Source organism: Terrapene carolina, unplaced genomic scaffold (assembly GCF_002925995.2).
Source record: "Terrapene carolina triunguis isolate 2854851 unplaced genomic scaffold, T_m_triunguis-2.0 Scaffold33956, whole genome shotgun sequence".
Lineage (NCBI taxonomy): Eukaryota > Metazoa > Chordata > Testudines > Emydidae > Terrapene > Terrapene triunguis.
Window position 1 is genome coordinate 652,707 of NW_020698307.1, and position 22,823 is coordinate 675,529.

Consider the following 22,823-nt stretch of genomic DNA (forward strand, 5'->3'; position numbering starts at 1 on the left):
TCGCCCTCTCAGCTAGCTTTCAGACCCTGCTTACATCTAGGAAATAGATACAGTGCTCCTGTCAGCTAATTACAAAGTTATATATAAAAAAACACCCTAGAGTTTTCAGGTACCTACATAGCCGGTGGAATCACAGTTAAAGTTGCCCCCACTCCCCAAAATCAGAAATGGCACCCAGTGAGCCAGGAGTGGCCCAAGGGGCTGCGGACTCTGGCAAGATGCAGCCCCTGTGTGATAGTGTAAAGCCTGCCTTGAGCTGCAGGCTGAGTTCCAGGCACCACGAGTCATAGCAGCAGTATACCATATATTACGCCACCCTTACTTCTGCGCTGCAGCTGGCGATGTTGCCTTCAGAACAGGGTGCCTGACCAGCAGCCACCACTATCAGACCACCCAGTCAGTGCTTAATTTGTGCCGGGACTGAGCTCTAGCAGCTCTTTCAATATAAATTAAGCACTTGGGGGAGGCAGTGGGGCAAGGAGGTGATGGGGAAGTGGGAATACTGTGGGTGCCAAGGGTGATGGGGGAGGCACCAAAATACAAGTTTGCCCAGGGCACCATTTTCCCTAAGGCTAGCCCTGAGACCAGGTCCAGAAGTCTAAGAGAACAACGATTTTTGGTTTAAAAGCTGGATTTTAACTTACCAGAGGCCCAAGATCTTGGGCTACAAAGTGACATGACCTGTTAACCAAGGATGCAACCTTTAGAGAAAGGTTTGAAAGAGTTTGAACCCTACCAGGGAGTCCCATGTGCCAGATGAGAATCCTTTGGGACAAGTGTAACATATGTTCCGACCTTTGATGGGTTTATGGTAACTTTTCTCTGTCAGGCTTTTGTGATTAAATGTTCTCTGCTTTGGAAGAGCTCATAGAATCATAGAAGATTAGGGTTGGAAGAGACCTCAGGAGGTCATCTAGTCCAATCCCCTGCTCAAAGCAGGACCAACACCAACTAAATCATCCCAGCCAGGGCTTTGTCAAGCCAGGCCTTAAAAACCTCTAAGGATGGAGATTCCACCACCTCCCTAGGTAACCCATTCCAGTGATCCACCACCCTCTTAGTGAAATAGTGTTTCCTAATATCCAAACTAGACCTTCCCCACTGCAACTTGAGACCATTGCTCCTTGTTCTGTCATCTGCCATCACTGAGAGCAGCCTAGCTCCATCCTCTTTGGAACCCCCCCTTCACGTAGTTGAAGTCTGCTATCAAATCCCCGGTCACTCTTCTCTTCTGCAGACTAAATAAGCTCAGTTCCCTCAGTCTCTCCTCGTAAGTCATGTGCCCCAGCCTCCTAATCATTTTCTTTGCCCTCTGCTGGACTCGCTCCAATTTGTCCACATCCCTTCTGTAGAGGGGGGGACCAAACTGGATTCAATACTCCAGGTGTGCCCTCACCAGTGCCAAATAGAGGGGAATAATCACTTCCCTCGATCTGCTGGCAATGCTCCTACTAATGCAGCCCAATATGCCATTGGCCTTCTTGGCAACAAGGGCACACTGCGGACTCATATTGAGCTTCTTGTCCACTGTAATCCCCAGATCCTTTTCTGCAGAACTGCTGCTTAGCCGGTTGGTCCCCAGCCTGTAGCGGTGCATGGGATTCTTTCGTCCTAAGTGCAGGAGCTGTTTGGTTACTGCCATTCACTGTTCATAGCCCTGGCACAGAAAGCAAAGCACAGGTGCTGGTCTTTGGTCAGGCCTGCTAGGAAAACCACAGTGAATTGCAGGGCCTGAAACCTCAGTGTGAGGGAGAGGGATGTGGGTCCCTGCCCAGAGAGAGATGACAGCTGGAAGGCTGAGACCTAAGGGGCCATTCCTTGAGCAGATCACAGAGGGGTCAGAGGTGCAGTTACCCCAAGCCTATGACTCTCTGCACTCATAGACTTGTCTAAGGCACTGCATGGGGACATGATGTTCACTTCTAATGTAGGGTGCGCTCTCACTGTGGGTCTTCCTGCTGAATTAATGTCGCCTCTCGCCAATTTAATTTCCATTTTTCATTGTACATTTCACAGCACAGTTCACAGTGACTGGACCTGACCATCCAGTCACTGCCTCCCTAGGGGGTGAGGCCATCTTGCCCTGCCACCTCTCCCCCAGGATGAGCGCTGAGAACATGGAGGTGAGATGGTTCCGATCCATGTACTCTGAAGTTGTGCATCTGTACCATGATGGGCAGGACCAGTATGGAGAGGAGATGCTGGAATATCGAAGAAGAACTGTGCTCTTGAAAGATGACATCACCAATGGGAGAGTTTTCCTGAGAATACGCAATGTCCGACCCTCCGATGATGGGCAGTACACGTGTTTTTTTCAGTCCGGTGTCTCTTATGAAGAAGCTTTATTGGAACTGCAGGTGGCAGGTCAGTGACTTGTGGTACTTTGATGTCTTCAACACAGTAATAAGTGGAGTCAGGGGGTCATTGTGAGATGCCAGCTGATTTTTCTCATTATAGTGGGTCAGTAGCTCTGCTCTGGTTAAGGTTTGTTCTAGTTTACTGTTTAACAACAATTTCCCCCCCAAGGGCTCTAAAATTCACACTCATACTCAGATTGTCTTGAAAATTGTTGTGACTCATTGGTGTCTGGGATAGGGTTAGTAGGTTAAATTTGAGGTCATTAGAGCAATGGTTCTCAACTGGGGTACATGTATCTCTGGGGTATACAGAGAGCTCCCAGGGGGTACGTCAACTCATCTAGATATTTGCCTAGTTTTACAACAAACTACATAGAAAGCACCAGTGAAGTCAGTACAAACTAAAATTTCATACAGACAATGACTTGTTTATATTGCTCTATACGCTATACACTGAAATGTAAGTTCAATATTTATATTCCAATTGATTTATTTTATAATTATGTGGTAAAAATGAGAAATCGGCAATTCTTCAGGAATAGTGTGGCTGTGACACTTTTGTATTTTTATGTCTGATTTTGTAAGCAGGGGTACAGTAATCTAGAAAGGTTAAGAGACACTGCATTAAAGCAAGGGGTTAAGAAGATACACAAACACCAATAAAAAGTCAGGTGATATTAGCATGTTGTGGTTATTACACACCTGGGGCAAACAATGGCACTCCTGGGGCAAACAATGGCTGATCTTCCCCAGACTGATATCACCAGTTGGGAATCGATTCTCGGCTTGTGTCTGGTGCCCCCAGGGTAACAGTGGTTGATACACAGGGTCCCATTACCCAGAGTCTGGTCTAAGCATGGGAGAACTGAGGAATTCCCTCCACCCCGCAGGACAGGTGAAGGCAGGAGGCCTGACCGCTGAAGGTGCTGCCAGACAGACCAGCCAGGGCACAGATGTAGCTAGTTCTATAACCATGACATGAGGCTTAGGGCAGGTGCAGCAAACACCAGACTGCTGACAAGCCCCATGGCTGAAAGACTCAGACTCATAGACTTTAAGGTCAGAAGGGGCCATTATGATCTTCTAGTCTGACCTCCTGCACAACGCAGGTCACATAATCTCACCCACCCACTCCTGGAACAACCCCCTGATCTATGTGTGAGCTATTGAAGTCCTCAACTTGTGGTTTAAAGACTTCAAGGTGCAGCGAATACTCCAGCAAGTGACCCGTGCCCCATGCTGCAGAGGAAGGCGAAAACCCCCAGGGCCTCTGCCAATCTGCCCTGGAGAAAAATTCCTTCCCGACCCCAAATATGGCGATCAGCTAAACCCTGAGCATGTGGGCAAGATTCACCAGCCAGACACGCAGGAAAGAATTCTCTGTAGTAACTCAGATCCCACCCTCTCTAGTATCCCATCACTGGCCATTGGGCATATTTACCGCGAATAGTCAAAGATCAATTAATTGCCAAAATTAGGCTATCCCATCATACCATCCCTTCCATAAACTTATCAAGCTTAGTCTTGAAGGCAGATATGTCTTTTGCCTCTACTGCTCCCCTTGGAAGGCTATTCCAGAACTTCACTCCTCGGATGGTTAGAAACCTTCGTCTAATTTCAAGTCTAAACTTCCTGATGGCCAGTTTATATCCATTTGTTCTTGTGTCCACACTGATACTGAGCTTAAATAATTCTTCTCCCTCCCTGGTATTTATCCCTCTGATATATTTATAGAGAGCAATCATATCTCCCCTCAGCCTTCTTTTGGTTAGGCTAAACAAGCCAAGCTCTTTGAGTCTCCTTTCATATGACAGGTTTTCCATTCCTCGGATCATCTTAGTAGCCCTTCTCTGTACCTGTTCCAGTTTGAATTCATCCTTCTTAAGCATGGGAGACCAGAACTGCACACAGTATTCCAGATGAGGTCTCACCAGTGCCTTGTATAACGGTACTAACACCTCTTTATCTCTACTGGAAATACCTCACCTGATGCATCCCAAGACCACATTAGCTTTTTTCATGGCCATATCACATTGGCGGCTCATAGTCATCCTGTGATCAATCAATACTCCAAGGTCCTTCTCCTCCTCTGTTACTTCCAAGTGATGCATCCCCAGCTTAACACAAAAATTCTTGTTATTAATCCCTAAATACATGACCTTGCACTTTTCACTATTAAATTTCATCCTATTGCTATTACTCCAGTTTACAAGGTCATCCAGATCTTCCTGTAGGATATCCCGGTCCCTCTCTGTATTGGCAATACCTCCCAGCTTCGTGTCATCTGCAAACTTTATTAGTATATTCCCACTTTTTGTGCCAAGGTCATTAATAAAAAAATTAAATAAGATTGGTCCCAAAACCGATCCCTGAGGAACTCCACTAGTAACCTCCTTCCAGCCTGACAGTTCACCTTTCAGTATGACCCGCTGTAGTCTCCCCTTTAACCAGTTCCTTATCCACCTTTCAATTTTCATATTGATCCACATCTTTTCCAATTTAGCTAATAATTCCTCATGTGGAACCATATCAAATGCCTTACTGAAATCGAGGTAAATTGGATTCACTGTGTTTCCTTTGTCTAAAAAAATCTGTTACCTTCTCAAAGAAGGAGATCAGGTTGGTATGGCATAATCTACCTTTTGTAAAACCATGTTGTATTTTGTCCCAATTACCATTTACCTCAATGTCCTTAACTACTTTCTCCTTCAAAAATTTTTCCAAGACCTTGCATACTACAGATGTCAAACTAACAGGGCTGTAGTTACCCGGATCACGTTTTTTCCCTTTCTTAAAAATAGGAACTATGTTAGCAATTCTCCTGTCATACGGTACAACCTCTGAGTTTACAGATTCATTAAAAGTTCTTGCTAATGGGCTTGCAACTTCATGTGTCAGTTCCTTTAATATTCTTGGATGAAGATTATCTGGGCCCCCCGATTTAGTCCCATTAAGCTGTTCGAGTTTGGCTTCTACCTCGGATGTCGTAATATCTACCTCCATATCCTCATTCCCATTTGTCATCCTACCATTATCCCTAAGCTCCTCTTTAGCCTCATTAAAGACTGAGGCAAAGTATTTGTTTAGATATTAGGCCATGCCTAAATTATCCTTAACCTCCACTCCATCCTCAGTGTTTAGCAGTCCTACTTCTTTCTTTGTTTTCTTCTTATTTATATGGCTATAGAACCTTTTATTATTGGTTTTAATTCCCTTTGCAAGATCCAACTCTACATGGCTTTTGGCCTGTCTCACTTTATCCCTACATGTTCTGACCTCAATAAGGTAGCTTTCCTTGCTGATCCCTCCCATCTTCCACTCCTTGTAGGCTTTCTGCTTTTTCTTAATCACCTCTCTGAGATGCTTGCTTATCCAGCTTGGTCTACAACTCCTGCCTATGAGTTTTTCCCCCTTTCTTGGGATGAAGGCTTCTTATAGTTTCTGCAACCTTGACTTGAACTAAATCCAGGCCTCCTCCACCTTTAGATCCACAAGTTCTTCAGTCCAATCCACTTCCCTAACTAATTTCCTTAATTTTTTAAAGTTAGCCCTTTTGAAATCAAAAACCCTAGTCACAGATCTACTTTTGTTTATCCTTCCATTTACTTTGAACTGAATTAGCTCATGATCGCTCGTACCAAGGTTGTCCCCTACCATTTCTTCTATGAGGTCCTCACTACTCACCAAAATCAAATCTAAAATGGCATCCCCTCTTGTTTGTTCAGCAACTACTTGGTGAAGGAATCCATCAGCTATCGCATCCAGGAAAATCTGAGCCCTATTATTACTACTTGCACTTGTCCTCCAGTCTATATCTGGGAAGTTAAAGTCTCCCATGATCACACAATTCCCATTAGTATTTACATCATTAAAAACATTAAAGAGATCTCTATCCATATCCAAATCGGGTCCTGGCGGTCTATAACACACCCCAAGCACTATCCCAGGGGAAGCTCTAGTAGCTTTCTTCCCCAATGTGATTTTTGTCCAGACAGACTCTGTCTTATCCATTCCATCCCTTCTTATTTCTTTACAGTCTACCTCATCACTGATATACAATGCTACTCCACCACCTTTGCCTTTATTTCTATCTTTCCTAAACAGCACATACCCTTCAATACCTGTACTCCAGTCATGACTACTATTCCACCATGTTTCTGTTATCCCTATAATATCTGGTTTCCCTTCCTGCACCAATAGCTCTAGTTCCTCCATTTTATTACCCAGGCTCCTCGCATTAGTGTACAAACATCTTAATTTTTGCTGTTTGGCTTCTCTTACATTCTTTACCTGATAGGCACAGACATTCTACCACCAGTATCACCTATTAGACTGGTATGTACACTACCCTTCCTCCTTATGTCCATTCTTCTACCCATGTGTAGAGGAGCGGACTCACCCCTGCAGTGCCTCCTGCTGGTCGTCTCTGGGAATTAGCTCTTTTCCAGCCTCCAGAGCACCCTCTGCAGGCCGGTGATCCGCCTGTCCTCTGGTCACCGTGTCCCTCCCTGGACCCCGGTGCCCTTTTACCTGGGGTGCTGCCCCCTGGCAGTAACCCCTGAGTACTAGGGTCTCCCCTCCCCAGGGAACTCCCACCCACTAGCCCCACCTCACCTCAGAATAAGGCTACTGCCAGTCACCAACTAGCCCATGCTCCCTGGGGCAGAGTGCAGTATAGGCCACTCATCACAGGCAAGGTTGGGTTTGGACCTGCTGCCTTGGCCTACCCCTGGGCTGCCCTCTGCAACCCCCAGTACCCCTTGGCCTTTTACTAGGCCACAGCCTGGGGCTTTCCAGGCTGGAGCTCCCCAGCTCCTCTGCCTTTCCCCAGCCCTGCTCCACTCAGGTACCCTGTCTCTAGCTCGTGCAGCCAGGCCCTTCTCCCTCTGAAGGCAGAGAGAGACTACTTGGCCTCTGGCTCACAGCCTTTTTATACAGGCCAGCTGGGGCCTGATTGGGGCGTGGCCAAGCTGCAGCCACTTCCCCAATCAGCCCAGCTTCTTGCCCCAGCCACAACCTTCTTCAGGGCTGTTTTAAACCCCCCAGGGCAGGAGCGGGGTCACCACCCCGCTACACCATGTCTGTATCCTTTCTTACTTTGTTTTCTTCCCTCTCAATGTTAAAATCCGGCGTGGAGATTACCTGGACATCTACCAACCATCTCCCCCAAATTCCTAGTTTAAAACTCTCTTAATGACTTGTGCCAGCCTCCCTTCTAGAAGTCTATTTCCCTCCCTACTCAGGTGAAGTCCATCCGAGAGAACAGTCCTCTATCCATGAATGCTTCCCAGTGGCCATACATCCCAAAGCCCTCCTCATAGCACCACTGACTGAGCCATCTTGTTACACCTTTGTTGCCCTTCTCTAGGAACAGGCAGAATCCCACTGAAGATCACCTGAGCCTCGATTTCCTTAAATGTCTTCCCCAGCCTGGCATAGTCTCCCTTGATACGTTCCAGCGAGAATCTAGCCATATCATTTGTTCCCACATGAAGGACAATCAGTGGATTCTTTCCCGCTCCCATTAGGATCCTCTTCAGCCTCAGGTCCACATCCCATATCTTAGCACCCAGCAGACAGCACACCCTTCTGTTCTCTGGATCAGCTCTAGTTACAGGTCTGTCTATTCTTCTCAGTAAGGAGTCCCCAATCACGTAGACCTGCCTTTTCCTGGTGATGGTGCGATTCTCCGGTCTATCCCCTGTTCCCTCTGGCTGCAAGTCCTCTCGATTCCTATTGTCCCTTGCAATCCTCTGCAACCCATCCCGTATCCTCCTGGGGCACATATTTGGTGTTGTTATGTCCATTGACTCTTCCTATAGGACTAGCTGCTCTTCTCTTCTTCCTTGCCCTCTCACCTTCAGCAACCACCTGCTGTGCCCCTTCTTCATTTTCCAACTCTGCAAACCTGTTCCTGAGCTCTATTTCTCCTTCACTAGCCCGTCTTTTCCTCTGCCTGGTTACCTTAGTCACATGCTTCCACTGTTCACTTTCCTCACCCAGCAGTCTCCCCTCAGAATTCTTTGGTCCTGCTTCCATCTGCAAGTCTGAGCTTTTCCCTTCAGCCTTCTCATGTCTTTGCTCCATCATCCGCTCGAACCCCCTTCTAAACTCAACCAGAGTTTCCACCTGCATCTCCAGTCCTCGGATCTTTTCTTCCATCAGCTCTATCAGGCGGAACGTCATGCAGACAAATCTCTTTTCAGGTACCCCCTCCAGGATCATGTACATGCCACAGCTTCCACATCCAATCATCTTCATTGTGTCTTCCATTGCTTGGGTCACTACCACTCCTACCTCTGTATCTGTCATAGCCTTCTCACCTAAGTCCTGTAAGTCCGGGAACCACAAACCAAACAAAAACACCACCACCCACAGCCACACAAACCCCCAACGAGCACCAAAACACTGCCAGACCACCACACACTCCCTTCACTAGCCTGGCTCTCTTAGTCTTCCCCTCAAACTCCCCTGTTTACAGCTCTGTTTGCTGGCTCCTGTGCCACTACAGCTGTCTATGCTGCTGCCTGATAGGCTGGCTACCTTTATAGGACCCCTACTCAGAGAAGCCCCGCCCCTAATCAGGGCTCAGCTTCTCTCCCAGCACACTGCCCCTAACAGCCTCTACAAATACAAATACAAACACAAATATATGTAACCCTTCTGCCCATCAGAGTTGGCAGCAACAAGGGCCGAGCTCAGTATCTAGGGGTTCTGTTTAAATAACACAATGCAAAACCGGCTCGAGCCCCCACCCAGTGACCTGGGACAACTACATACAACCCCCCGGGTGCCTCTAAGAGGCAATACTTCCCCTCTCGCAAGCACAGAGTCTGAGTGTAGCAAAATCCTTTTAATAAAGGAGGGAAACAATGAGGCATTATATTGGGGAAACAGCACAAACAAGATTCATGACACAAACCATGAGCAAATGACACCCCCCCAAGTAAGTTTGGCAGTGTCCTTTTCCCCTCAGGGTCTTAAGTCCAACAACCCAACAGACACCCCACCCACAGTTTCTGACCTTGGTCAGTGCAGCCCCCAGAGTTCAGAAGTTCATCTGCAGAGTTTACCTCCCAGACTGGGTGGAAGTGGAGGGAGGTATGGGGGGGCATCTTACATGCTCCACTGCTCAGGTCAATGGCCGAATGCCCCGCCTCCCCATGGGGTTCTGCTGCAATCTTCACTGCCTCTTCACCAGCCATCCACTCCTCTCTGCCAGCCACCCTGCAATCCACTCCACTCTCCACCCTGCTATCCGCTCCACTCCACGCCTCTCACCAACTTGCCTTCAGGCCCCCCCTCTACTTAACACAGCTCTCAATAACTTCAGCACTCAGTGAGCTTAGCTGGTAGTAGGGGAGCCTTAGTGCTGGTGCACTACTAGCCCAAAGTAGGTCTAATACTTAAACATAGATATCAGAGATTTCAGCTCTTTAGCATGTAACACTACTCCTAATGGAGTTAAAATTAGTTCTGTTATTAGAGGCAGGGTAGAGGCAGGGTCAAAGTAGTGTTCAGGCCCCTCAGAGGAGACCCACACTATCAGGTACACATGCCTCTCTCAATTCACTGCATTTTGGAACCCATGTCCCTTTCCTAACGAGTGCCACTTAGTTGAGGGCGATTCCCTCCATCATAAAATACCAAGTACAGTTCTGCTGTCCTTGATTCACATAACCAGGATAACAAAGAGACTGGGGATCCCACAGCAGCCAAAGGGACCATTTGGGCAAGCAGTCCCTCATGTTAGGCAGGGTGGGTGTGCCCATACAAACAAGATCCGCCCCTGAAGTCCTTTTCCACAGCTCACCACCAGATGTCAGGGTAGAGCTCATCCTGACTCTGCTTACATAGCAATACCTCTGTGCACTTCTATTGACACAGCCTACAGACCTAGGGTGATCAGATATCCCAATTTTAGAGCCCTCATGGCCAAGATGGAGTCTGCTCTGCAGAGCGGCTCTGTCCAAGAACAGGCGCACACTGGAGCACAGCGGGGTAACTCTCTTCCACCCCAGAGACACCCGTTCCAAACCCCACCAGTGTAAATACACACACACACCAGAATAGATCAGTGAATATAGGAAAGGGAAATATTTATTTACTGAGGGATGAAGATAGAAAAACAACAGGGGTGAAATATGGGAGCGCCGGTAAAAGAGGTTACAGTCAACCCAAGGTACCACAGGCCCAGTGATACCACAATTAAAAATGGGAGACGCCAAGCACTGCGTCTACACTCACAGTTCAAGAGTCCTGGGTGAAGTTCTCAGGCAGCAGTGAGTCTTGGGTGTTCCTGGTTGTCTTTGACACCAATGAATTTTCCACAGCAAACCCCTCCGGTGCCCTCTTCTGCCATTCTCTGCAAACCCACACAGAGCGACAACCTCCCCACTTACCTGGCTAACAGCCTCCCTCCTTATTCCCAATGCAGTCACCAACCCAAGTACTCACAGCCCCATGCAGCTCTGGGTGACAGAGAAACTGGGTCTGGCTCTGGTTTGTCCTTCTCAGGTGATTCCTCCCTGGCACAATGCTCCTCCTGGCTCCCGTCCTGGGGTGTCCCCAGGCAGACGCTTTGTCACTCCTGGGCTTTGGGCAGGTTCTTGGCTGCTGTCACTGTGTGAGGGTTTTTGCTGTAGCCCTCTTGTTGGGAGCTACAGACACATTCACCCTGTCTCTCTCCCTGTCTCCACCTTCCTCCCCCTGGAACACCCAGCACTTCCTTTGTCCCAGGACAGGTTTGAAGGGGCCGTGCTCTCTAAGCCCCTAGGGGGTCACAAATGTTTGTAAAATTATCTTTGTAACTAAGTGAAAGTAGTGGAAGACTTTAGCCTCCCTGTCCATCAATTAAGCAGTGCACAGCTCCTTCCAGTGGTTCTTCTGATTCAACCCTTTGTCCCTGCTGAGAGGCATTGTCTGTGTTCATAAAAGGGAGAGCCAGTCTCTTGTTCCTGCTCAGGAAACTGCAGGATTATGTAGCAGCGCCAGCTCCCCACTATTGGTAGAGAATATGAAGCATGTGCACATAAGCTAGAACAGCGCAGTGGACTGAGTGTCAAAGGACAGGGCTTTTAGTCCTGCCTTTACCACTGAGCTGTGCATGAACTTGAGCAAGTCTCTGTGCCTCTGTTTCCTCTCTCACCCTTTGTCCATCTTGCCTGTTCAGACTGTAAACTCTTCAGGGCACAGGCTGTCTCCTGCCCTGCCCCTGTGCCCGCACTCCACCCAAGCCTTGTCCCCAAGCAACGCAGCCCAGGGGATTAGCAGGGGGCCTGAAGCTGGCAGCAGAGGTTGGGCCCACCCCCCCATTCACCGGCGCGGCAACACTGCCGGACCCTACCAGCAGGCCCACCGACAGGGGGGAGCAAAAAGCCGGCTGTGTGCAGGCCGGAGTGGCAGCCAGCTCTTGCCAGAGTGCTGCTCTGGCACGCACCAGCCCACTTTCACCTCTGATCATAGCCACAATTGAGTATTACACAGAGTTCACTTTATAACCACAACAAGGTAATTCCCTTCTGTAATGTACATGTAACCCACCAAACTTTGGTTACACAAGTACCCACTATAATTCCATGTTACTGCAGGGAGCGTGAGCGCGTTCAGTCTGGTTGGACAGCAGAACTCCCACCCGTGGATAACAACACGGGATAAATATGCGCATTTGGACAGTCGTGGATGCTCAAAGCCTGAATTTATTCCAAACTGGAGCAAGGGCTTGTCTACATTACTGCAGGGGATCGATCTAAGTTTCGCAACTTCAGCTACGTGAATAGCGTAGCTGAAGTCGATGTACTTAGATCTCCTTACCATAGTGTCTTCACAGCAGTTATTCGACAGCTGACACTCTCCCGTCAACTCCGCCTGCGCTTCTCATTCTGGTGGAGTACCGGAGTTGATGGGAGAGCGCTCAGCGGTCAATTTATTGCGTCTACACTAGACGTGATCAATCGACCTCCGGGGGATCGATCGCCATGCATCGATCCGGCTCCTAGCGTAGAACATTATCTTTGAAAACTCATGGCAATCAGGGGAGGTCCCGGATGACTGGAAAAAGGCTAATGTAGTGCCCATCTTTAAAAAAGGGAAGAAGGAGGATCCGGGGAACTACAGGCCAGTCAGCCTCACCTCAGTCCCTGGAAAAATCATGGAGCAGGTCCTCAAGGAATCAATTCTGAAGCACTTAGAGGAGAGGAAAATGATCAGGAACAGTTAGCATGGATTCACCAAGGGCAAGTCATGCCTGACTAACCTATTTGCCTTCTATGAGGAGATAACTGGGTCTGTGGATGAGGGGAAAGCAGTGGATGTGTTATTCCTTGACTTTAGCAAAGCTTTTGATACAGTCTCCCACAGTATTCTTGCCTGCAAGTTAAAGAAGTATGGGCTCGATGAATGGACTATAAGGTGGATAGAAAGCTGGCTAGATCGTCGGGCTCAACGGGTAGTGATCAACGGCTCCATGTCTAGTTGGCAGCCGGTTTCAAGTGGAGTGCCCCAGGGGTCGGTCCTGGAGCCGGTTTTGTTCAATATCTTCATTAATGATCTGGAGGATGGCGTGGACTGCACTGTCAGCAAGTTTGCAGATGACACTAAACTGGGAGGAGTGGTAGATACGCTGGAGGGTAGGGACAGGATACAGAGGGACCTAGACAAATTAGAGGATTGGGCCAAAAGAAACCTGATGAGGTTCAACAAGGACAAGTGCAGAGTCCTGCACTTAGGATGGAAGAATGCCATGCACTGTTACAGACTAGGGACCGAATGGCTCGGAAGCAGTTCTGCAGAAAAGGACCTAGGGGTTACAGTGGACGAGAAGCTGGATATGAGTCAACAGTGTGCCCTTGTTGCCAATAAGGCTAACGGCATTCTGGGCTGTATAAGTAGGGGCATTGCCAGCAGATCGAGGGACGTGATCGTTCCCCTCTATTCAACATTGGTGAGGCCTCATCTGGAGTACTGTGTCCAGTTTTGGGCCCCACACTACAAGAAGGATGTGGAAAAATTGGAAAGAGTCCAGCAGAGGGCAACAAAAATGATTAGGGGGCTGGAGCACATGACTTATGAGGAGAGGCTGAGGGAACTGGGATTGTTTAGTCTGCAGAAGAGAAGAATGAGGGGGGATTTGATAGCTGCTTTCAACTACCTGAAAGGGGGTTCCAAAGAGGATGGATCTAGACTGTTCTCAGTGGTACCTGATGACAGAACAAGGAGTAATGGTCTCAAGTTGCAGTTGGGGAGGTTTAGGTTGGATATTAGGAAAAACTTTTTTCACTAGGAGGGTGGTGAAGCACTGGAATGGGTTACCTAGGGAGGTGGTGGAATCTCCTTCCTTAGAGATTTTTAAGGTCAGGCTTGACAAAGCCCTGGCTGGGATGATTTAGTTGGGAATTGGTCCTGCTTTGAGCAGGGGGTTGGACTAGATGACCTCCTGAGGTCCCTTCCAACCCTGATATTCTATGATTCTATGAACATGCCCCAAGACACCACAATGGAATAAAGCTGCTCAAACTAAAACAATCATTAGGCTCATAAGAGGACAATCTGAGAGTTAACTGAGACTCCTCATAAATCTAGACACAATCTTATCTTGACATCCATACAGCAAATAGTTTGCAAACAACAACAACAATAAAATTAGCATCAAACATACAGATTTCTTCAGTACCAAATGGTTCACGGGCCACAAATCCTGTGCATTTAAAACATACATTACTGATGTGGCATTAATGTCACCACACTGCCATGAGCTGAACAAGCAGCAAGCATCCAGTTCTTCGAATAGTCTGGTAACCTTCTCCTTGTGGCTATCTTCTTGCTGCAATGAGTAAAACAGGCCTGTGACTATCATTGATATGCTCAGGGTGGAGATCTGATGTGGCTGTCTCCCTCTGGGTCTGGCTGAAATAACTTAAGGTTTTGGCAATTTGTTTCTTTATACAGTAAAAGTTGTTTTATCCAGCACTTCACCAATCAGAAAACTCTATAAACCGGCATTTCTAATCATTATTGAAATTCCGGTTTATGGTCCACTTGGCGCGGGGCTGGCAGGGGGTTGGAGCACAGGAGGGGTTGTGGAGTGCGTGTTCTGGGAGGGAGTTTGGGTATGGGAGGGGGTATGGGGATGGGGGTTGGGGTGCAGGGCTGGGGCGCAGGCTCTGGGAGGGAGTTTGGGTGCAGGAGGGGGCTTGGGGCAGGAGGTTGCGGGTCAGGAGGGAGTGCGGGGTGCCAGATTTGGGGGGCACTACCCTTGGGTGGCTTCCCGTAAGCAGTGACATGTCCCTGCTGCTCCTAGGCAGAGCAGTGGCCAGGAGGATCTGCATACTACCTCCGCCCACAGGTGCTGCTCCCGCAGCTCCCATTGGCTGCAGTTCCCTCAGGGTGGGGTGGGGGCAGCACGCAGAGCCATGCCTCCATCTAGGAGCAGCCAGGACAGGTCGCTGCTTGCAGGGAGCGGCCTGAGGTGAGCGCCCAAGGATCTGGCACCCCGCCCCCCTTTCTGCTCCCCAACCGCCTGCCCCAAGCCCCCTCCAGCACCCAAACTCCCTCCCAGAGCCTGCGCTCCACACCCCCTCCTGTGCTCCAACCCCCAACTCTGACCCAAACTCCCTCCCTCTCAGTTAACCAGCATTTTTCACTCACCGGTACCCCCCATTGCCCCAACATGCTGGATAAAACAGCTTTTACTGTATTTGGGAGTGGAATTGGCCCCCACCCTTGGAGTTGCCCTACTGAGCACGCTGCAAGGGTTCATGAACTTTTCCCTTTGTTTACCTGCGAGTCCCCAGCTAGCTGGAATCAGTGGGCTGTTTAAAAGGAACAGCAACAGAAGCATAGGGGGATTACATAGAATTTTCACCTTAGGCACTTTAACCTCAGTCCTTGTCTGTGGCTCTTGGGCATTTCCTATGAGCCTGTCAGACCAAAGCCTTGTGAGTCACACCCCTGCTGGGTGAGCACTCCGCAGCCTGTGCTCTTCTGGGCAAGAATCCCGTATGGGGAAGGCTCCAGACACCCGCAGCTTCTTTGTCTCTCTTTGTAGGTCATTTCCCTCTCTAGGATGGTCTGTGTGAAATTTGCAAACAACCTAAGGGCCTCTCTGCACATACACACTGACCCCAATATAATGAAATCTGTTTGAATTCACACCTTTGATTAAGGTACAAAACTCTTGTTTCAGATTAAGATAATTTTATTTCAGTTTAGCTCATCAATAATAAAAAAAACTCCAAGTTTTGATCAGGTGTGGGAGATGTTACCTTAAATCCTACAATTCCTTGTTGAGTGTTTGTCTTTCTGGTTTGCTGAGGCTATGTCTACACTAAGGTATGTCTACATTTATAAGTTCAAAGTGCTGCCTCAGCAGCTCTTTGATGTGCGAGTGTGGACGTGCTGTGAGAGAGCTCTCCCAGCGCTCCTGGTAATCCACCTCCACAAGGGGATTAGCTCCGAGCGCTAGGAGTGCAGCTCCCAGTACTTGGAGCGGGTCTATACTAGCGCTTTAAAGTGCTCAAACTTGTTGCACTCAGCGGGGTGATTTTTCACCTCCCTGAGCCAGCAAATTGGAGCGCTTTAATTTGCCAGTGTAGACATGGGCTAGAAACTCAAAGCGCTGCTGTGGCAGCACTGTCACGGCAGCGCTTTTTTCTGACAGGGTGGTCATCCGCGAGCGCTTGGGAGAGAGCTCTCCCAGTACTCTGTGTAATCCACCTCCACGAGGGGAATAGCTCCGGGTGCCTCTCAATGCTTGGAGTCTGTCTTCACTGGCGCTTTACAGCACCCAAAACTTGCTGCGCTTGGCGGGGGTTGATTTTTCACACCCCTGAGCGAGCAAGTTACTGCGCTGTAACTTGCAGTGTAGACATGGCCTGAGTGTATTTCCTGGCTTTCAGTTGTACCAGTTTTATGCTATTCACATCTTTATTCTGGAAGGGTACAGGCACTGCCAAGAAATGTGAAATCCCCTATAACAAGGTTTTTTATTTGTGAATTAATTTAATGCTTGTCTACACATACATGTGCACTGGTTTCATGAACTAGTGCAAAGCTCTGTGTGGACAATCCTAAATAAGAACATAAGAACTGCCATACTGGGTCAGACCAAAGGTTCATCAAGCCCAGTATCCTGTCATAGAATCATAGAATCATAGAATATCAGGGTTGGAAGGGACCTCAGGAGGTCATCTAGTCCAACCCCCTGCTCAAAGCAGGACCAAATCCCAACTAAATCATCCCAGCCATGGCTTTGTCAAGCCTGACCTTATAAACCTCTAAGGAAGGAGATTCCACCACCTCCCTAGGTAACCCATTCCAGTACTTCACCACCCTCCTAGTGAAAAAGTTTTTCCTAATATCCAACCTAAACCTCCCCCACTGCAACTTGAGATCATTACTCCTTGTTCTGTCATCAGGTACCACTGAGAACAGTCTAGATCCATCCTCTTTGGAACCCCCTTTCAGGTAGTTGAAAGCAGCTATCAAATCCCCTCTCATTCTTCTCTTCTGCAGACTAAACAATCCCAGTTCCCTCAGCCTCTCCTCATAAGTCATGTGCTCCAGACCCCTAATCATTTTTGTTGCCCTCCGCTGGACTCTTTCCAATTTTTCCACATCCTTCTTGTAGTGTGGGGCCCAAAACTGGACACAGTACTCCAGGTGGGGCCTCACCAATGTCGAATAGAGGGGAATGATCACGTCCCTCAATCTGCCGGCAATGCCCCTACTTATACAGCCCAAAATGCCGTTAGCCTTCTTGGCAACAAGGTCACACTGTTGACTCATATCCAGCTTCTCGTTCACTGTAACCCCTAGGTCCTTTTCTGCAGAACTGCTTCCTAGCCATTCGGTCCCTAGTCTGTAACAGTGCATGGGATTCTTCCGTCCTAAGTGCAGGACTCTGCACTTGTCCTTGTTGAACCTCATCAGGTTTCTTTTGGCCCAATCCTCTAATTTGTCTAGGTCCCTCTGTATCCTGTCCCTACCCTCCAGCGTATCTACCACTCCTCCCAGTGGTAGATACGCTGGAGGGTAGGGATAGGATGACAGTGGCCAATGGCAGGTGCCCCAAAGGGAATGAACAGACAGGTTATTATCAAGTGATCCATGCCCTGTCACCCAATCCCAGCTTCTGGCAAACAGAGGCTAGGAACACCATTCCTGCCCATTCTGGCTAATAGCCATTGATGGATCTATCTTCCATGAATATATCTAGCTCCCTTTTGAACCCCGTTATAGTATTGGCCTTCACAACACCCTCTGGCTAGGAGTTCCAGAGGTTGACAGTGCGTTGCATGAAAAAATACTTTTTTGTGTTTGTTTTAAATCTGCTACCTATTAATTTCATTTGGTGGCCCCTTGTTCTTGTATTATGAGAAGGAGTAAATAACACTTCCTTATTTACTTTCTCTACACCACTCATGATTTTATAGACCTCTATCATATCCCCCCTTAGTCGCCTCTTTTCCAAGTTGAAAAGTCACAGTCTTATTAATTTCTCCTCATATGGAAGCCATTCTATGCCCCTAATCATTTTTGTTGCCCCTTTCTGAACCTTTTCCAATTCCAATATATCTTTTTTGAGATGGGGCGACCACATCTGCATGCAGTATTCAAGGTGTGGGCGTACCATGGATTTATATAGAAGCAATATGATATTTTCTGTCTTATTATCTATCCCTTTCTTGATGATTCCCAAGATTCTGTTCGCTTTTTTGACTGCTGCTGCACATTGAGTAGATGATTTCAGAGAACTATCCACAATGACTCCAAGATCTCTTTCTTGAGTGATAACAGCTAATTTAGAACCCATCATTGTATATGTATCGTTAGGATTACGTTTTCCAATGTGCATTACTTTGCATTTATCAAGATTAAATTTCATCTGCCATTTTGTTGCCCAGTCACCCAGTTTTGTGAGATCCTTTTGTAGCTCTTCGCAGTCTGCCTGGGACTTATCGTGAGTAGTTTTGTATCATCTGCAAATTTTGCCACCTCACTGATTACCCCCTTTTCCAGATCGTTTATGAATATGTTAAATAGGACTGGGCCCAGTACAGATCCCTGGGGGACACCACTCTTTACCTCTCTCCATTCTGAAAACTGAACATTTATTCCTACCCTTTGTTTCCTATCTTTTAACCAGTTACCAATCCATGAGAGAACCTTCCCTCTTATCCCATGACAGCTTATTTTGCTTAAGAGCCTTTGGTGAGGGACCTTATCAAAGGCTTTCTGAAAATCTAAATACACTATATCCACTGGATCTCCTTTGTCCGCATGCTTGTTGACCACCTCAAAGAATTCTAGTAGATTGGTGAGGCATGATTTCCCTTTACAAAAACCATGTTGACTATTTCCCAACAATTTATGTTCATCTACGTGTCTGACAATTTTGTTCTTTACGATAGTTTCAACCAATTTGCCCGGTACAGAAGTGAGGCCTACTGGCCTGTAGTTGCCAGGGTCACCTCTGGAGCCCTTTTAAAAAATTGGCGTCACATTAGCTATCCTCCTGTCATTTGGTACAGAAGCTGATTTAAATGATAGGTTACAGATGACAGTTAGTAGTCCTGTAATTTCACATTTGAGTTCCTTCAGAACTCTTGGGTGAATACCATCAGGTCCTGGAGACTTCTTGCTGTTTAGTTTATCAATTTGTTCCAAAACCTCCTCTAATGACACCTCAATTTGGGACAGTTCCTCAGATCTGTCACCCAGAAAGAATGACTCAGGTTTGGGAATCTCCCTCACATCCTCAACAGTGAAGACCGACGCAAAGAATTCATTTAGTTTCTCTGCAATGGCCTTATTGTCTTTGAGTGCTCCTTTAGCATCTCGATCGTCCAGTGGCCCCCATTGGTTGTTTAGCAGGCTTTCTGCTTCTGATGTATTTGAAAAAATGTTTGCTATTACTTTTGGAGTCTTTGGCTAGCTGTTCTTCAAATTCTTTTTTGGTCTTTCTAATTATATTTTTACACTTCATTTGCCAGAGTTTATGCTCTTTTCTATTTTCCTCATTAGGATTTATCTTCTACTTTTTAAAGAATGCCTTTTTGCCTCTCACTGCTTCTTTTACTTTGTTGTTTAACCACGGTGGCTTTTTTTTTTTTGGTTCTCTTATTATGTTTTTTAATTTGGGGTATACATTTAAGTTGAGCCTCTATTATGGTGTCTTTAAAAAGTTTCCACGCAGCTTGCAGGGATTTTACTTTTGGTACTGTACCTTTTAATTTCTGTTTCACTAACCTCCTCATTTTTGTGTAGTTCCCCTTTCTGAAATTAAATGCTACAGTGTTGGGCCGCTGTGGGGTTTTCCCCAGCACAGGGATGTTAAATTTAATTATATTATGGTCACTGTTACCAAGGAGTCCAGCTATATTCACCTCCTGGACCTGATCCTGTGCTCCATTTAGGACTAAACCAAGGATTGCCCCTCCTCTTGTGGGTTCCAGGACTAGCTGCTCCAAGAAGCAGTCATTTAAGGTGTCAAGAAACTTTATCTCAGCATCCCTTCCTGAGGTGATGTGTATCCAGTCAATATGGGGATAGTTGAAATCCCCCATTATTATTATTGAGTTTTTTATTTTAATAGCCTCTCTAATCTCCCTGAGCATTTCAGAGTCACTAACACCATCCTGGTCAGGTGGACTGTAATATAGTCCTACTGCTATATTCTTATTTTTTCAAGCATGGAATTACTATCCATAGAGATTCTATATTACAATTTAGTTCATTTAAGATTTTTACTTCATTGAATTCTACACTTTCTTTCACATATAGTGCCACTCCCCTACCAGCACAACCTGTTCTGTCCTTCCAATATTTTTGTACCCTGGTATTACTGTGTCCCATTGATTATCCTCATTCCACCAGGTTTCTGTGATGCCTATTATATCAATATCATCATTTAATATGAGGCACTCTAGTTCACCCATCTTATTATTTAGACTTCTAGCATTAGTATATAAGCATTTTAAAAACTTGTCATTTTTTGGCTGTCCCCTATTGCATGACATAATTGAATGGGACTTTTTTTCATTTGACTGTTTCTCATCAGATCCTACCTGTATTTTATCATTTTCCATTCTCTCCTCCTTATTAGGACATAGGGAATCTCCATTTATAGATCATCCCCTAAGGGATGTCCAAACCACATGCTCCTCCGCACCTGTCGGCTTTCCCCCAGCCCTTAGTTTAAAAACTATTCTACGACCTTTTTAATTTTAAGCGCCAGCAGTCTGGTTCTGTTTTGGTTTAGGTGGAGCCCATCCTTCCTGTATAGGCTCCCCCTCTCCCAAAAGCTTCCCCAGTTTTTAATAAATCTAAACCACTCCTCCCTACACCATCGTCTCATCCACACATTGAGACCCTGCAGTTCTGCCTGTCTAACTGGCCCTGCCCGTGGAACTGGAAGCATTTCAGAGAATGCTATCATGGAGGTCCTGGACTTCAATCTCTTACCTAGCAGCCTAAATTTGGCCTCCAGGACCTCTCTCCTAACCTTCCCCATGTCATTGGTACCTACAGGTACCATGACCACCGGCTCCTCCCCAGCCCTACACATAAGCCTATCTAGATGTCTTGAGAGAGCCGCAACAGTCGCACCAGGCAGGCAAGTCACCATGCGGTTCTCCCGATCATTGCAAACCCAGCTATCTATGTTTCTAATGATCGAATCGCCCATTACTAATACCTGTCTCTTCCTAATAACTGGAGTTCCCTCCCCCGGAGAAGTATCCTCAGTGTGAGAGGATACCATAACATCATCTGGGAGGAGGGTCCCAACTATGGGATCATTTCCCTCTGCTCCAGTTGGATGTTCTCCTTCCCTGAGGCTTTCATCCTCCTCAACAGCACAGAGACTGTCAGACTGGGGGTGGGACCGTTCTGCTGTGTCCTGGAAAGTCTCATCTGTGTACATCTCTGCCTCCCTTAGCTCCTCCAGTTCCGCCACCCTGGCCTCCAAAGCCTGTACACGGTCTCTGAGGGCCAGGAGCTCCTTGCACCAAATGCACATATATGCCACCTGCCCATAGGGCAGGTAATCATACATGCTGCATTGGGTGCAATAAACTGGGTAGCCCCCACTCTGTTGCTGGACTTCTGCCTGCGTTATCTTTTTACTTCCGAAGCTTGCTCCCTTGTTGGTGCTTTGTTTTTATCAAGTGATATTTTGACCTTTAAGTGCAAAGAATGTTAGGTGTATCTAGCCCCTGCTCACACTCCAACTGTAAAGTCCCTCGCCAAACTCCCCTGTTTGCTAGCTCCTCTGGTCGCTTAGGAGTGGGCTTTTTAAAGCCCTGCTCTGCCTGAGTAGCCCCACCCCGTAGTTAAGGGTTGATTGGATGCCTCATCAAGAAGCTCCTAGCTCTCAGCCTCGCCTAGCAGGCCACTAGGCTCAGCACACACACGGTCAGCACATGGTCCCCCAAACAAACAGACCACAAGGTATATTTCAGTCAAGCAGCAAGCACACCACAAACACAAACACTACAGACAACAAACTTACCCCAAGGGATATTGATTTATCTTGAGTCAATTCCTTCTTGATTTAAGAGTGTCCACACAGGAATTTGCACTTGATTAACTAAACCAGTTTAACTAAACCAGTTTAACTAGACTGGAGCAAATTTGTACATATAGAAAAGCCCTATTATAATATTAATTTTACTGTATATCAAATATTAATCTGGCCAGATTAACTGACCAACCACACTCGTAAACTCACATCTAATTATTAGTTTAATAAGAAATGGTTTTTGATAACAGTGTAATAAAGCTTTTGGCTCATTACTGGGCACTGTAGGATTATCACAAGTTTATTTATTTCTTCTGTAGATATGGGCTCTGCTCCTGTCATCTCTGTGGTGGGACATCAGGATGGAGGGATCCGGGTTGTGTGTCGATCATCCGGATGGTACCCACAGCCCAAGGCTCAGTGGAAAGATCACCAGGGGCAGCTCTTACCATCGGCCTCTGAAGAAATAACCCCAGAGGCCAATGGCCTGTTTCAAACAGAAATTTCCATTGTTCTAACAGAAGAGTCCAACCAGAAAGTGTCCTGCTGTGTCAGGAACCCCCGACTCAACCAGGAGAGAGAATCAGTGATTTCAATAGCAGGTCAGTGCCCGTCCGTGCCACACATGGATAGACCAAGATGCTGCAGACATGAGCGGAGAGTATTTATCATTGTGTCTCCTATTTATTGGCCTGAAACTTCAAGGTGCGGAGCACATCTTGTAAAGTCCTGAACAACCTCAGTTCTCTTTGGATATGTCTACACTGCAGTTAGACACCTGCTGGTAGCCTGTGCCAGCTGGCTCGGGCTAAGGGGCTTGGGCTAAGGAGCTGTTAAATGGCAGTGTAGACGTTCAGGCTTGGGCTAGAGACCAGGCTCTAGGACAGGGGTCTCAAACATGTGGCCCACGGGGCTCTTGCGTGTGGCCCACCAAGCTCCCCGTGCCC

At 47.2% G+C, this 22,823-nt stretch overlaps 1 pseudogene; it reads left to right on the forward strand.

The window, feature by feature from the left end:
- The first annotated feature begins 2,102 nt into the window (after nucleotides 1–2,102).
- Nucleotides 2,103–22,823, forward strand: part of LOC112125718 — a 183,098-nt pseudogene continuing 162,377 nt past the window's right edge.